This window comes from Balearica regulorum, chromosome Z, assembly GCF_011004875.1.
Source record: "Balearica regulorum gibbericeps isolate bBalReg1 chromosome Z, bBalReg1.pri, whole genome shotgun sequence".
Lineage (NCBI taxonomy): Eukaryota > Metazoa > Chordata > Aves > Gruiformes > Gruidae > Balearica > Balearica regulorum.
The window spans coordinates 62,022,196-62,036,907 of NC_046220.1; the positions used below are offsets into that span (position 1 = coordinate 62,022,196).

Sequence of the window (14,712 nt, forward strand, 5' to 3'; positions counted from 1 at the left end):
CTTTTCTTTGCTCTGGCCTGAGTAATCTTAAGCACAGGTAATTGTACAGCTTTCCTCTCTCAGGTTTCCAGCTTTCCACTTTGAGTACTCCTCCTGCTGTGCGCATCCTTTCTCTGCCTGCTCTAACTCCAAGTCTGCCATAACCAAACCACTTCCCTCTGGTCTAATGTGTGTCAGTGACCATGTTTCTTCTTCAACTTTGGCTGGGGGAATGAGGAGCTGCTTGCTTCTACCTGGAGGTTGTAGGGTATAGGTTCAGCAGAGCAAAAATATGAAGCTTTTATTTCAATATGTTCAACTTGGGCTTTATGGCTACTTAGGGTTCCCACTTGTATGAGCTTCAGCCACTTAGAGAAAGCCCTGGAAATCCCCAAAAGGTTTAGAAAATGTCATTTTCACGATTAGCTTGAAAACCAACTCAGGCCCATTTGTCCAGGCACAGATGACTTGAGTTGCACAAGACACATGCCTAGGACCAATAACAGCCTGTACAAATCCCCATGTCTTGTCTGCAGCCTGTACGTAACTGCCTTGTTGGTTGCTTCCAGCTGTTTTAACAAGTGCTGGTATAAATAGCTGTCAGGGTCTCCGCATCTGACCTAGCTTCATTTCACACTACTAGTCCCATCGCTAAGTAGACCTCCCTCCGTTGCATCTCTTTGGGTTAGTTACTAATGATTTTCCTACCTCGTAGCTTCTTGGTTTTCCCACCACAGTACTGCTGCACTTACCATTTGGCCTAATCCCTGGAAAATGAGAAGTCAGATGCAGTATTGGCTCAGAAACTGAAGAGTTTTGAACCTCAATACCTTGAGTAATGATCCACACCAGCCATAAAAAGGCTGAAGAAAACCTCAGGTGATGGTACCCTTATAGTAGATGATTTATGCTTTTTTAAAGAAAGAAAAGAAAAAGAAAATTAATGATGAAATGTCTACCTGAAGGACATACTGAAACACTCTATGCAGAGTGTGTTGCTGCACACAGAATAGGATGTGTACACCAACGTGAACGACTGTGCTCTTGGGACTTCACACCATCTTGCTTGCAGATTTTCATACTGTCTGGAAGAGCAGCAGAAGAAGGTGGGAGGATGTGTTAGACAGAGGCCATTGGCACCAGAAAGAGCAGGCTCAGACATGGTGCTGGAGTGAGATAGGAGTGCAATATTTCTTCTGTGACCGTCATAGAGAGTTTCAAACCCAAAATTGTGGAATGGAGTCGTGAGTTGGCCAGATGGAAACATGTCTTCACGCCATGGTACATGGAAAAACAAGTTCATCGTGTTCTGTCTTTACTCTGAGCCATTCTTGGCAACTTCAGCCACATCCTGGAAAGAGTGGAAGGGAGGAAGTGCAAAGGGGAGCCAGTAGGCAAATAGGTTATGGGGTTTGGTTTGTACTGTGCTTAGGGAAGCTGTTCAGCTTCAAAGGAAAATATCTGATTGCTGAGAAACAGCATACAAAATAATTATGCTTATTTTTTAAAACCTCATCACCACTTCTCAGTATTTCTTTTACCACTGTCTGCAGAGTACAGTGACAATAATCCTTCCCAGATGATGGTATAATGGTTGCAGCTTGATCTGTCACCTAGTTAGGTGGCAGGAGGGGCTATCTAAACAGTGAGGAAACAGAACTGCTTTCCTGATTCGGGTCAGAAGTTAAAACACAATAAACTCTATTTTTGATATTACAGGTCTTTGTTTTTATTGTTGTTTATACATATAGTTGCCACAAAAAATAACTTTGGTTCATTTGTCATTTCCTTTTTTGGTCGACATACAGTATTTAGCTGTTCAGTTCTCTGATGTCCCAGCAACTAGCCAGACAATTTTAAAAATAAATGTTCTCTTAGAGTTTGCATATTTTTCCTTCTGTTCATTTCTGGGTCTGGGAAATGGAAAGAGACTTCAGAAGCAGCCCAAGTTTATTTTACAAGCAGAAATATATTTGCCATTCTTTTTTTTCCCCCATACCATGGTATTTTTTTCTCCATTTTATTGTCTCAGAGTTGATGTCAAATGTGGATTTGGATTTTCAGGATTTCTTAAGCACCTTTTTTTCTGCATCATAGAAGTCAGAATCCATTTACTGCCAGATGACTAATGTTCACCCATGTTGCTTAGCTGGATGGTTACTAGACTCCACATATATTTTATGTATAATGTCCTAGCAAAACCTTTCTCCTCTCTCTCTTTCTCTCGTTCCTCTGTTGTTCACCCTGCTTTCCTGGGGAGACAGAGCTTATGCAGCCTCAGCCTCTGTCAGTCACACTGGTGACTTTTGAACTAGTTTGTCAATTTAAATCAAATTTGCAGGACGTCAAGAGGGAGGTTCCTGCACATTTTGTGAAAGGAGGAGATGTATTAACAGATGGCTGCATTAACAGTGTTGGCCATGCTCCTGTGTCCTCCTGCATGCCCTGTGCAGCTTCAGGCGCAAGGAATGGATGCTGTGCTCAGAGCTGAATCCCACGGTGATTCCGAGCTGGCTGAAATGCAACAGCAATGGCCACGTGCTTCGTCTTGTGCTGTCAGTGCAATTGCTGTCTCCTGCCTTGGGCTGCGGCTACCGCAGAGGAGAAGCGCTGTGCAGAAGGAGAGGAACTTTTAGGGAGAAAATGCAGAACTCCACCAGCTGGCATTGCACTAGGTCTGAGTGGACGGGTGATGTCACTGTCTGCCATGTCCGTGCCAGGTTTCAAGCCACTGACAGATGTAGCAGAGCCTCCCTTGTGGATCAGTCAGTTGCCCCTAGAGGAACTGCGAGCATCATATGACATTACAAGGAGCTTTTTTAAAAAGAGAATGGCAAGACTGTCTACCTAGAAAGCTCTTCAGCACATATATATATCAGAGAAACATTAGAGACAGTTTGAATATGACACTGTGCATGCCTTTGGTATACCATCACTGATACACTAATACACCTTCACTCAAGGCTCAGATGGCTGGAATGCACACACGCGAGGTGACTCCATGCTCCTCGCTCCTTGGGAGACAGTCTTGAATGGGCTCCGAACCCTCGAATCTCCCTGGTGTCTTTAAAGAAGCATGCCCTCGTGTGAAGGGGACGCGCTGTTCTGCACTCAGCGGTGTTTGGAAAGCCACCCTGCGGGGCGCGCTGCCTGCTGCTGCCTGCGCAGAGGCTGCAGGGGAGCCCTGCGTGCCCGGCGTCCCCACACTCTTGGGAGGGATGGGGGTAACAGACCACTAACTTTTTGGGCTTACACCTGGCCGGCCTAACCTACGCATATGACTTTGGCACGTAACTTGCACTTACATTTTAGGCCCCTAGTGAAGCAGTCTTGTTGAAGTGTCTGTGCTGCGTCCCACAGCGTGGGCAGAGGCAGGAATCTCTACCTTAGCAGGCAAGGTACTCGTGGAGGCTTTCAGAAGTCCTGTTTTGTTTGCTCCACAGAGCATGGGTATTTACTTCCAGATTCTGCATTGTTAGGCACCTTACCTTTGATGGGCCGGCAGGTTAGGTGATTTGGATCCTGCTGTCTTTGTTCAAATATTTTTTTGTTTGGACTACCAGTTAATCAACACGGCTGCAAGCAGGCGTCCACAGGGTGCTCGTGCGCTGCTGCAAACGGAGGAGAGCCTCACTGCACATTTACAAAAACAGTCACTGCTGAAGGCATTATTGTACATTTGGGTGAAATGTGCTTTGTCATCACAGGCAATTTTCCATTCAGCGCACCCAAAGCTATGCCTTTGCTGGGATGTAAGGAAGACTTCAATGTCTTGACTCATCCCAAAGTTTATTTAATAAAAGGAAGGCAGTGCACACTTGCGTGGCTCCAGGTACGGTTGGCAGGATGCTGGCTGCTCAGAAGGTTTTATTTATTCCTAAAGAGTAGAAATAAACTGTAACATTTCAACTGATTTTCTTATTTTAGATGTCATCACACCAATACTAACAAGAGGGGCTGAAGAAGCAGATATAAACAGCAGTGAGATGTGCTTATTTCTGATATTCTTGCTGAGATTTTATGATGTGTTTTTTAATCTTGATTATGCACCTTGAGGCACAAAACTGGGTAAAGCAGATTTTTTTATCAAATTTGCAATGAACTTTAGATTATTTCCTTGGTCCTATTGCTATTTTTTTCAGAGGAAATTAAAAAAGGAGAAAGTGATTTTTAGGGCCTATCATTTAGCAGATAGCCTCTCTTGGTAAAATGGTCTTATCTGCTGTGGTTTCTGAATGTTTGGCATTCATTGCTAGAAATATTACCATTTATTTTTCATTCTGAATCCCTCTTGCTACAAAACTCAAAGCACATCCTATTTATTGTCCAGTTTTGGAAAGACATAAGTGTGGATTCATGGATTCACAAGCTCATGAAGTTAAACATCTACTTCATTTTTTGAGGAATGTCCTTTTATGAATCAGAACAGTTAATTTAACTCTGCAGTTTTTAATGTCTTTGTAGATACTGCAGTTTGATAAGTACACAATGAATGAAGTCACTAGCAGACTTTTCCTTCTGTTACAAGTCACCTGATGACCAAAGAGAAAAAACCTGACAAAGAAGTTTTATCCAGTATTTGTTTAAGGTTGGTGGAGTGAGTGAGTGAGTCTGGGTAAAAGTCATTAGCTACTGAAAACCTGAAACCAGAAACTACTATTCAGTTTAGACTGCAGAAAATGCTAAATACCAAGGGAAAAATAAAAAATTAGACTAATCTCATAGGAATACCAGTTAGACTGGTCAGTTAATGTCTGTAAAATATGTTGAAATAAAGAAGTATGAATCAAAATTTACTTATATTTTATTTTTTTTAATTTTAAAAATCTCTTTATTGGGCCAGTAGAAAAGTATGACAAAGCAAAAAGTAGACCTGAACTCAGAATTCATCTTATAGAAACAACAGATCAATGAAACAAGAGACGAATATAAGGTATGGACTAACATCCCTCTACTTGTGAAAACCAAGCAGAGGCAGACCTTGCTTCTGGAAGGCAGTGATCAGGAAAGCCAGACCATGAGGATGCTCAGACCAGCTTAATTTTTTTACTGGATTTACAAATTAATATCTTCGCAGGGGGCAGTACCTCTCGGTGTTCTGCATTTCTCACTACATAGTCAGTATATTAAAGGACTGAGCGATTTAAATGTCTCAACTTTTGAGTTTTACCAAAACTCCAGATTTTAGCCAAATATCAAGTAATAAACACAAGTGAGATACATGATATACTGCTTGTTTGTTACTTCTCTGTATAATGACTTAGGTATGACAGTGGCTCTGTGGCCAACTTCTAACTTTAGAGAGAAATATTCTCTTAAAGTGGACCATGTTCCATTGAGAAAAATACCTTCCATTTTAGTCCTTGGATCAATCCACTTACCCTGAGATGAGAAGACACAAAGAAATGATCACCAGATAAATAATAAAATGAACAGAGGCCATCGGGGGTTTTTTTTTCAGTCCTTCACACTGTTGCCATCTTCAATTGCACAGCAAACAGCAACACTTGGGAAGCAATAAACAGCTCTGGCTGCCTGACAGTAACCTGAGGCTCCATCATGCAGAATAACAAATGAAAGGTAAAGATGAATTCAAAGGGAATGCAGGGTACAGTGCAGGAGAAAGCTACTTAGTAAATGTTTGTAAGTAAGTGGGACAGTTCTCGAATGTGCATAAGCACACTAGAAAAACAATATAACCTCTTGGGCCCCTGTCTTTTCAGACAAGAGCCTGAAAATTCACTTTTTGCTCAAGATGTCTTTACTGCAAGAATATCTTCAGACATGAGAAAAGAGTTGGAAGGGTACAGAGTAACAGATGACAAGTACGCAATAGTGATAAATATGAGGAAAAAAAAAGGAGCAATACAAAGATTATACTTAAAACCCACACTGTTAATTGGAATCAAGTCACAGTGCTTTTTTTTCTTGGAAAAAGAATAGTAATTTGTCTTCAGCTTTGGCAGAAGAACAGCATGCATAAGAGCAAATAGTATTTGAAAGTAGAACAAGCCGACATGGCACCAAGTGAGATAAATGCTTATCTCATAATCATTAACTCTTGGCCTAGCTAATGCTTTGCATTGCCAAAAATTCAGGATTTGAAGAGGAATTATATAGGCTATAAATAATAGTTCCAAGGAGCACCGCCAGAAAATAGTTGCAACTGTATTTGCCTGTGATCATTGAAGTACTATAAAAACAAAGAAACAAAGAACATCTCCTCTTGGTGGTCCTAAATCACAGATTTGGTGTAACTTCTAATTTTTGTTGCAGAAGTAGCTAATGTCCATGTTATTCATGAACCAAGTGCTTGCTTCTGTTGGACAATCTTTTCCATCATTACCTACCTGAACAGAAAAGCCCTGCTGTTCCTAGAAGGGAGGAAAAGTGGTTGCAGCAGCTTCTAGATGACAGATCAAAAGTGTTCTGGACTCCTGCCTCAGCATGAAGCCTCTCTACTGTGTTAAGCCATCTATTCAGCAAGATAACCATCTGTCCAGACTAGGCTTGATGAGGTAATGGTTTTATTAATTTCTTATAATAAGAAAGATGAGCAGATGAGGCTGCCTGTGCATTCAGATATGAGTACCTGACCGTTACAAAATTATCTGCCTTCCTTTCTGGTGCAAAACCTGATGATTTTCAGTGTACCAGAGGCATTACCAGATGAATTTTCCCAGGGCTTTGCAGTGAGCATGAGAAGATGTCAAGGAAGTAGGTCTGAACTGGTTTTTCACATCTGCAGAACAGGCATTTTTTAATCACCAAGATGGAAAGAATTGCACTGTGAGCAAAAATGTTTATATTCACGGAACAACGACGAAACAGAACAAATTTTTAAATTTTGGAAGAGCTTTTGAGGTAACTTCAGCCTCCAGAATAACCAGCAGCTAAGTAATGCAAGGTAAGGAAAGAGAGGCATGGTGGCCTTTAAGAGATAGTATATAAAGAGGCACAGTGATAAATCATGAACAGCATTTCTTGCACATAAAATGTGGGGGAATGCTGAAAATGCCACTCCCAAATGATACAAGGGTATCCTCTTCTTTTATCTGCAGAAAGAAACTCTAATAACATCGTCCGGTATCTCCAAGGATTATCCTATGGACACGTCCACAGGTGCCTGCAGTCTCCTGTGCAGAATGGCCAACACAGACATGCTAACACGTGTGTTTTGTCTGCCTGTGTGTTCACTTCACCTCCACCATGTCACCACCCCGCGCTTTTAATTTTAAAGGCTTAATTTGCCATTTCACTTTATTCCTCTGGTCTTCCACTGGAATTCGTGTTGGAAAGCACCCAACCCAAATGCAGCTTCCTCAGGTGCAGAGCGGCACTGATGAACACTGAACGTGAGGGGGAGGGAGGTCCTCTTGGCCTTCAGAGAGCTCAGCAGGTTGCTCCAGATGGTCATCAGTAATCACTGCTGCAGAGTTTTTGGCCAGTTCTCAGGAGCTGTCAGGGACGTGTCTGAGAAGCTGTGGGTGATCCTGACTGAGGTTATTCTCCTTCACCTCTGCCACCTCGGGCTCAGCAAAGCCAGAAGCTGTCACTCTGTACACCGTAGATGGGTTGGCCTGGCTAGCAGGTCTGCAGCTTCCTCCTCTGCCTCTGCATGGGGACCTCCTTATCCTTGGGGACAGACCCAGGTTAGGCAGAAGCCATGGAGACAGCCCTGCAGATGAGCTATGGCTGGGGTCAATGCATCCTGGTGACACACTGGGAAGGAAAGCCATGGACACATGTCCCTCACCCACCTGAGGACACCATGGTGGCCTTTGCTGATGCCCAGGACACACTGAGCTCCAAGGCCTGGAAGGATTCAAACCAACTGTGGGCATGCTACAGCAGTTACAGTAAAGGAAGGGACATTATCACAGAGACAGGTTTTCGCCAAATTTATCTAAATCTGTTCTGAACATTTGGCTCATGCCTTACTCGTTATGTTTAGAGCTGCTGAAACACGATGCTTCCAGAAATGTTGTCTCATCAGTGCTGGGGAGGCATTTCAGGTTGAATGGGGAAAAGGACCAGGGGAACATTTAGGCAAAAGGGCGCACAGCAGAAGTAGCTGTAGGAAGGCCATAGCCTGTCGGCCGTCCCCATGGCCAGAGAAGCCGGGGCTAGCACTGCAGAGGCGGCACAGCACAGCCATGAGAGGCCTCTTGCGTTAGAGATCTTCTCCCATAACAGCCAAAAACATTAATGATCGTAGAGAGGATAGGCACAACTGGGAAAAACTATTTAAAGAACTAGGTCAGGAAACTACTACTTGTCAGCATCTTTCCAACAAGCTGACTGAGAAAAGGAGCTTAAAGCTGTTAGGTCAAAAACTGGTGCATCTGCACTGTCATGGTGAGTTATGGGGTGAGGAGAGATGATGGTGCTCGGTACAGAGATGGCGTGAAAAGACCACCGGCTGCCATGCAGGTGTCCCCTCGTTTTGCTACTGCAGTGACCTTTTCTGCAGGATGCTGTTTGTGCGGAAGCAAGCCTTGCTTCTCAGTGGGATGTGGGGGAGAAGATGTGGGCTGCTTATGCTTTTTGAGCATGTCCCATTGGTGTCTCTGAGGAGTTCGTGTTAGGAACAAACAGTTTACCACCCCCCAGCTGCCTGGTCCCCGGAAGGCCAAATTCACAAATAACCATGTCCTGCTTCTCTAATCCCTTCCTGACTTTAAGGAGAGTGGATGCTCTTGTCCCTCCTTCCCTCCCGGCTGCAGCAGTCAAGTGCTGCTTCCAGGAGCTGCTTTTCATAGTTTCTGTGCACGACCTTGCACATCCCTCTGGAAACGGTGACTTTCCTCAGAAATAAAGAAGGCTGCCATGCACATGCACCACGCTTTGCTACCAAATGAAGATACTAGGGCTTTCTGTTAAAAGTTTTCATCCACGGAAGAGCAACAGTTTTCATCCATGGAAGAGTGCTGTTTGCTTTCGTGTTATACCTGTGTTACACCCACCTTGGTGCTAACACCGAGGAGAGGCAGGGCATGCAGAGGGAGGCTCCCAGCGCTAAGGGTTAAAATAATATGGGCTGCTTGTAAATAAATACCCTCCAGTGAGTAGCTATTAATAGTGTGAATGTCCTGTTCAGTGGGGGCTGAACCATGCTTGGAGAGGAAGACCCAGCCTTGGTGCCTTGGTACGTGTCAGGATCTCTGGGGCTGGGGTCCAGCCGGGCATGCTCCTGCCAGGTCACTGCCTATCCCACCGAGCCTTTGGTGGCTTCTTGAGGAGAGCAGCTTGTGGACCCTCACTTACCACTTCCCTTACCAGACTTTGCATTTATCTATTTCTGTGTGCCTGCAGCCTTCCCTGACTTTGTTCCCTCCACGCTTGAAGAAGAAGCTACCCTTGGGTGGAGCATGAGCTCCTCCACTTATTGCTCCAAAGGCAGTAGGGTGGGCTTGTACCTCCTGTTAAGCACCTCGTGGAGGGGGTGGTGGACAATATTAGATCAGCTTCTGTAGCCGCTTAAATTTAACTGTAAAATCTCCACTTGCCTTCAGTGTCTCTGCTGGCTGCAGAGGTGTCATGGCCCAGACAGCCTTGCAGGATGGCCCAGGGCGGAGGTGGGTGCCCAGACCCCTGGGAGCCACATGAGGTCCACGCCGGGTCAGCGGGGCACGTGTGTGCGGCGGGGGGGCAGCATGTGCCTGCTCTGGGCAGCGCAGGGATGGAATGTCTTACAGGTGTCAAGCACCCAACGGCCACCCTCAGACGCCCAGGCATGATAAGCGGGGTCAGCTAACGGCAGAAGTGTCTCAGGCTGTCTTGCACCTTGGGCTGTGAGATATCTGATCAGTTATCTCATGTTTCTCTGCTGGAACTGCACACACGCCCATCAGTTTCTGTCTCACCAGTGCTGCTAGACGGGTGACGGCACAGAGGAGCTGCTCTGTAACCACAGACATAAACACAGATGCAACTGACCCCTCTAGCTCCTGACTTTAATCAAAATCACATGCATATCTCTGCAACCCTTGCATCCTGCAACGATCTTTTATTTTTTTTTTTTTCCAAATGAGGAAAAAAAGGGCAATGTTTCTGTAAAAAGGGAGCAGTTCTTAGGAAAGGAAACCTTATGAATTAGTGACAGAATCCATGCATGTCTGGGTAAAGTTGAAACAGTTTTAAAATAGCACAGTTCTTGGAGATGTGATTATAAATGCCTCATCAAAACTGCAAGGTAAAATCCAGAGAAAGGGATTTTTCTATTTTTTTTTTCTGTAAACTTTTCTGAAGAATCCTTCTTTTCTTTTAAAGTATACTTCAGCCCTCCATTTCAGTCTTCTACTGTTCTTTACACAGGAACTTCTAACTTATAAACACTGAATTTGCTTTACTGCAGTCTCTGAAAGACATGCCCTGATTGCTTAGTTTCTAGACGGAGACAGGTATTTTATCTGTAGATGATGAAATGGATCTAATTACAATATCACATTTGTGGTATGACTTTTCCATTGGCAAGTTTTAATGGTCCAGTGCAATTATTGCTTGTGATGCAACCCTATTAGAAGTTCTCTTCTTTAAAATTTTTGTGATATTTTTGGAGCTGGAAGATGTAATGTGAAGGTGGTTTCAGTAAAGCTCACTCTAACTGTGCATATTTCAGGGGATTTATTCTGGCTGCTATTTCTAAAAATGGGTATATCAATAGCCAGAATATGGGCAAGGCAGAAATTTATCTGTTCACTGGATCACTACTGAAATTATTTGCATGACAAAAGTGCCTGTAGTTGCTAGAATACCAAAACAGGAGGAGATAAAGTAATTCTTCTTGAAAAAAATATATATCCTTTTCAGACTGATTTTTAAATATGAAAGTAAAATGTTAATGTGAATAACGCTAAGTCAGCTAGCTCCAGCTGAGAATCTGCCCCATCTAGTCATACTCAGAGGGATGGGTATTAATCTATTATTCAACTGCGCAAAGTTCAGTAGAATAACTGTTCTCACTAATTGCTAATGGGTGAAATTGCTGGTGCTTATAGGGAGATATTCTGGTAACAGATAATTAAGCAACTAAGTAGTTGAAAATGTCAGGAGAGAAAAATGATCTTTTCACCTCACTGAGTTCATTTTTAAAACTGTGTCAGCCAAGCTCGCTCTGGCTCCCATACATCCAGCCTACAGCTCTGCTGGGGAGATGCACTATGGCCGCTGAGCACACAGAGGGGAAAATGGGGGAAAACCCCTTTTCTTGATCCTCCTTCAACAGCTGCTGCCCATGCTCAAGGAGGAGCTGCAAATCTCCAGCAACTGCTACAAGTGGCTCTGCTTGCACTGACTTTTAGAGCCAGGCCTTGATCATTACTTCCTTCATGGCTGAGAGAGCTCGTTCCTACATACAAGCCATGTCCCTGTGCTACTGCATCCAGACAACTCTCCTCCGGCTCTGTGGTTCGGATATACTCCTGGAGCCTCTCATTTTTGGGAGGTGCCAGAGCAAGGATGGGCAGATTGTTGGCTGGAAAGAGGAGGCGAAAGCAGAGGGGTACCTCTCAGCCTTTGCAACATGGGTTGGAGGGAGAAGACAATTCAGCCAGCAAGTGAGGACAAGAGCTGTAACATGATATTTTGGCCCATCCACCATCTTTGAAATGCATCTCTTCCTGTCCCTGGGGAGGGGAAGGGAGCAATCCCTGACCCCTTGGAGCCTCAGGGGAATGCAGTGAATGCCTGACCTCCTGGCATTTCAGCAGTCCCTGGGGCAGCAGTGTGGGACCTGGGCACCAGGGCAAGGCCGTCCCAGGCAGTGCTTCAAAAGCTGACATATCACCCCAAAGGCTCAGCACCTGCTTCAAATCTGGCACTCTTTTCGGGGTGGAGTGTAGCTGGGAACTCTTTTTGCTCCCTCTCTCCCCACACAATCCCTCTGATCCCCCCCCCACTCCTGCCCTGTGCAGCCCTGAGAAGACTGCATATGGAACGCTGGCTGCCCGCCGAGCTCACAGCTTTACTGGCAGCAGCAGAGTCTAAATATCACTGCACTTTGGTACCTATTTCTGCACAACACAAGGATGCACTGAACCCTTCTCTCTCTCAGGTGGGAACTCGTCCCTGTTTGCACCTATTTGTGGTATGACCCAACATTGCCTTGCAATTCCCTGTAATCCAGGTAGGGAAGAATGAAGAGTATTTCCCATGTTTTGCTGCTGATCACAGACAGCTATTTCTGGTTGTGCGTTAATGAGTTTCTAATGAAGAGCAATGCTCCCAATGAATAGGCCTTGCATCACTAGCTCCCAGGTGCTGTCCCTCTCGATACCACCCAAACTCACCTCCTCCTGCAGCCCTGGCTGCCCATTCTGTACCAACGGCAAGCTGATGCAACAAGGAGTACATATCTACTTAATGGTAACTATTACAGTGAAATATAATATTGCAGCAACTTCTGTCGCCAGGATGGCCACAGAAATACCAGCACATCCTTGCCCAGATGCTCATGTCACGCTGAACAGAGAGCAGTGCCACTCAGAGCCTTGTACTGGGGTTTGAAAGCTCAGTCTGGATGACTGGACTGCATTAGCACTCAGCTGGAGTGAATTTTCCTCAATAGTCTGAAAGTTAAAAGTCTTTAAGTTACAAGGCTATAAAATGAGTGTCAGATGTAGTCCATTACAGGTAGACTTAAAAAACTTCATATTTTGGTCACATACAGCCAGTTTAAAATTACCCTTACTGAGAGTCAAGGAACCTCACCAAAAAAGAGCCCTCTTCCAAAATATCCATCTCCAGTAATGCTTCAGCAGAGCAGACGAGTGTCTGCTCTTCAGGACAGGCTGAATGCAAAGCTGGCCAAGGCCGATCAAAAGGCTGCAGCAGGCTTTGACTCAGACCCATGTTGAATCTCACGTGAATCAGACACAAGACAGGTGTTCTCCATAAATGATCACCTGTGACTTTACACAGCTCCCCTACACAATCAGGGCTAACTACATGGAGACTGAATTTCTTTTATAAATAGCATTCTTTGGAAATAAATTAGTAGGTAAAGAGGAGAACCCATAAGGCAGTGGACATAGGAACTAGACTGCAATGGGGGGGGGGCAGGGCATAACAGAAAATTTAAAGAATTGGCTAAATACATATATATTCACTAGATGAGAACAGCTCAGCAGTCAGAAACAATTCTGCTTGATGATCTACAAGACTAGATAGGAACATGCAAGTTCCTTGGGATCCAGGGCATGGCTGGGATACATTGTGTTCATGAGGCTGCATGGGAAGCTAAAAGATGTGAGTACACCAAAAAGGTATTTCTGTGCCCACGGTCTGATAATCTATAGCACCCTGGGGTGAATGGCAAGTCGAGGTGTCCACTGTGAGGGCTTGGGCTTTTGTCATGTCCTACCGTTTTCAGCCCAGAGCAGGTGTGCTGGATCAATGCCTGTTTGTCTGTGACTTGTGCAGTACTGCTGAGTGAAAAAACAGGCTTTGTAACTTGTGGATAATTAAAACCAAAAATTTTGGGGAAACCACCAAATAAAAAGTAAGAAAGCTTGAAGAATTTCATTGAATTAATGCCCAAATGCTGGCTGACCTGTTAAAGATATTTCAGTTTCATTTTGGTATTGCTTAATGCTCTCCAAAACCTTTTTACCCTTTTGGGGTGGGGGGGGGGGGATGTGGGTGGGAGTAGAGGGGTAGATCTGGATCAGTTTTTAAGTGGTGAACAGTGTTTCAAAATAAGAAGTAGAAAAGTTTTGTTCTTCAACATTGAATGAAAATGGTGCAGCATTTCTAAAACAAATTACCAAATGTCAAAAACCACAAAAATTTTGAGCTTTGATATACTTTTTCCATTATTTTTTTTCCTTGGAAACTTATCAAGTTTGACCCAATTCTTTCAAAAATAGCTATTTAAGAGATTAATTCCTTGACAAAAAGACTCCTTCCCCATCTAATTTAGAGTTAAAGCTGTGAGCTGCAGCCCTGCGAGTTAAGGCTTTCTCACTGGGGCTGTAGCAGGCTGGTGTCCTCTCCTGACATAAATTCACCGGTGAGCTTCATAACTCAGGGAAGTATAAAATCGGTTGAGCTACACAGCTGTAAAACCAGAGCCATGCAGCAGGGAATCAGGCACAGGCTGCTAATTTCACACTGTTGGGGGGAAAAAAAAAAAAAGAGTTTAAAGTTAATTAAAATCAAAAGAATCCCTCTGTAAATTATGTCTGAGGATGTTGCAGTGAAAAGGACAGAAGACAAATGAATATTTAAGGTGGGGAACTTAACTAGCTCATGTATGGCTCACCTTTGGCCTCACTGTCTTTCTTGCAGCTAAGGAGAGTTACTTATGCAGAGTCTGCTCCTGAGATGCAGACAGGGTCTGGAACCCTCCATCCCGATGGCAAGAAGTCACTGCTGAGTTTCTGCATTGCCTCAGGCTGGGTGCTGGGGAGGACTCCTGTGTTCTCTGCGGCCCACAGTGTTTGACAGGGTGCTGGCAAGGGAAAAGCCCTAGAGAGGCCTCTCAGGTGCTCCAGGCATGCAGAGGTACGCAGGGAGGGATGTGCTGCGGACTGCCGCTCGTGTGGGCACAGGCAGCTGGGGAGGGAAAGGCATGGGGGATCCATGGGGTGTGGGACCAGACCTGCACCCCCTGCAGGGAGGGATCCCACAGCTGGGAGGGCAAGTGGGGGCAGAGGGAACTGCTGGGGAGAGGAACAGAAGTTGGGGGAACCTCCATCTGCAGGGAAGCTGCAGGTTAAAGCATCCTTCCCG

At 44.6% G+C, this 14,712-nt stretch overlaps 1 long non-coding RNA gene across 1 annotated transcript in view; it reads left to right on the plus strand.

Moving 5' to 3' along the window:
• LOC142599373 (uncharacterized) overlaps positions 1-14,329 on the plus strand; it is a 60,120-nt gene extending 45,791 nt beyond the window's left edge. Inside the window, exons 2-3 of the long non-coding RNA XR_012832916.1 lie at positions 5,441-5,559; positions 14,269-14,329. This is a non-coding gene — a long non-coding RNA (uncharacterized LOC142599373). The remainder of the gene's footprint in view (positions 1-5,440; positions 5,560-14,268) is intronic.
• Positions 14,330-14,712: the final 383 nt, after the last annotated feature.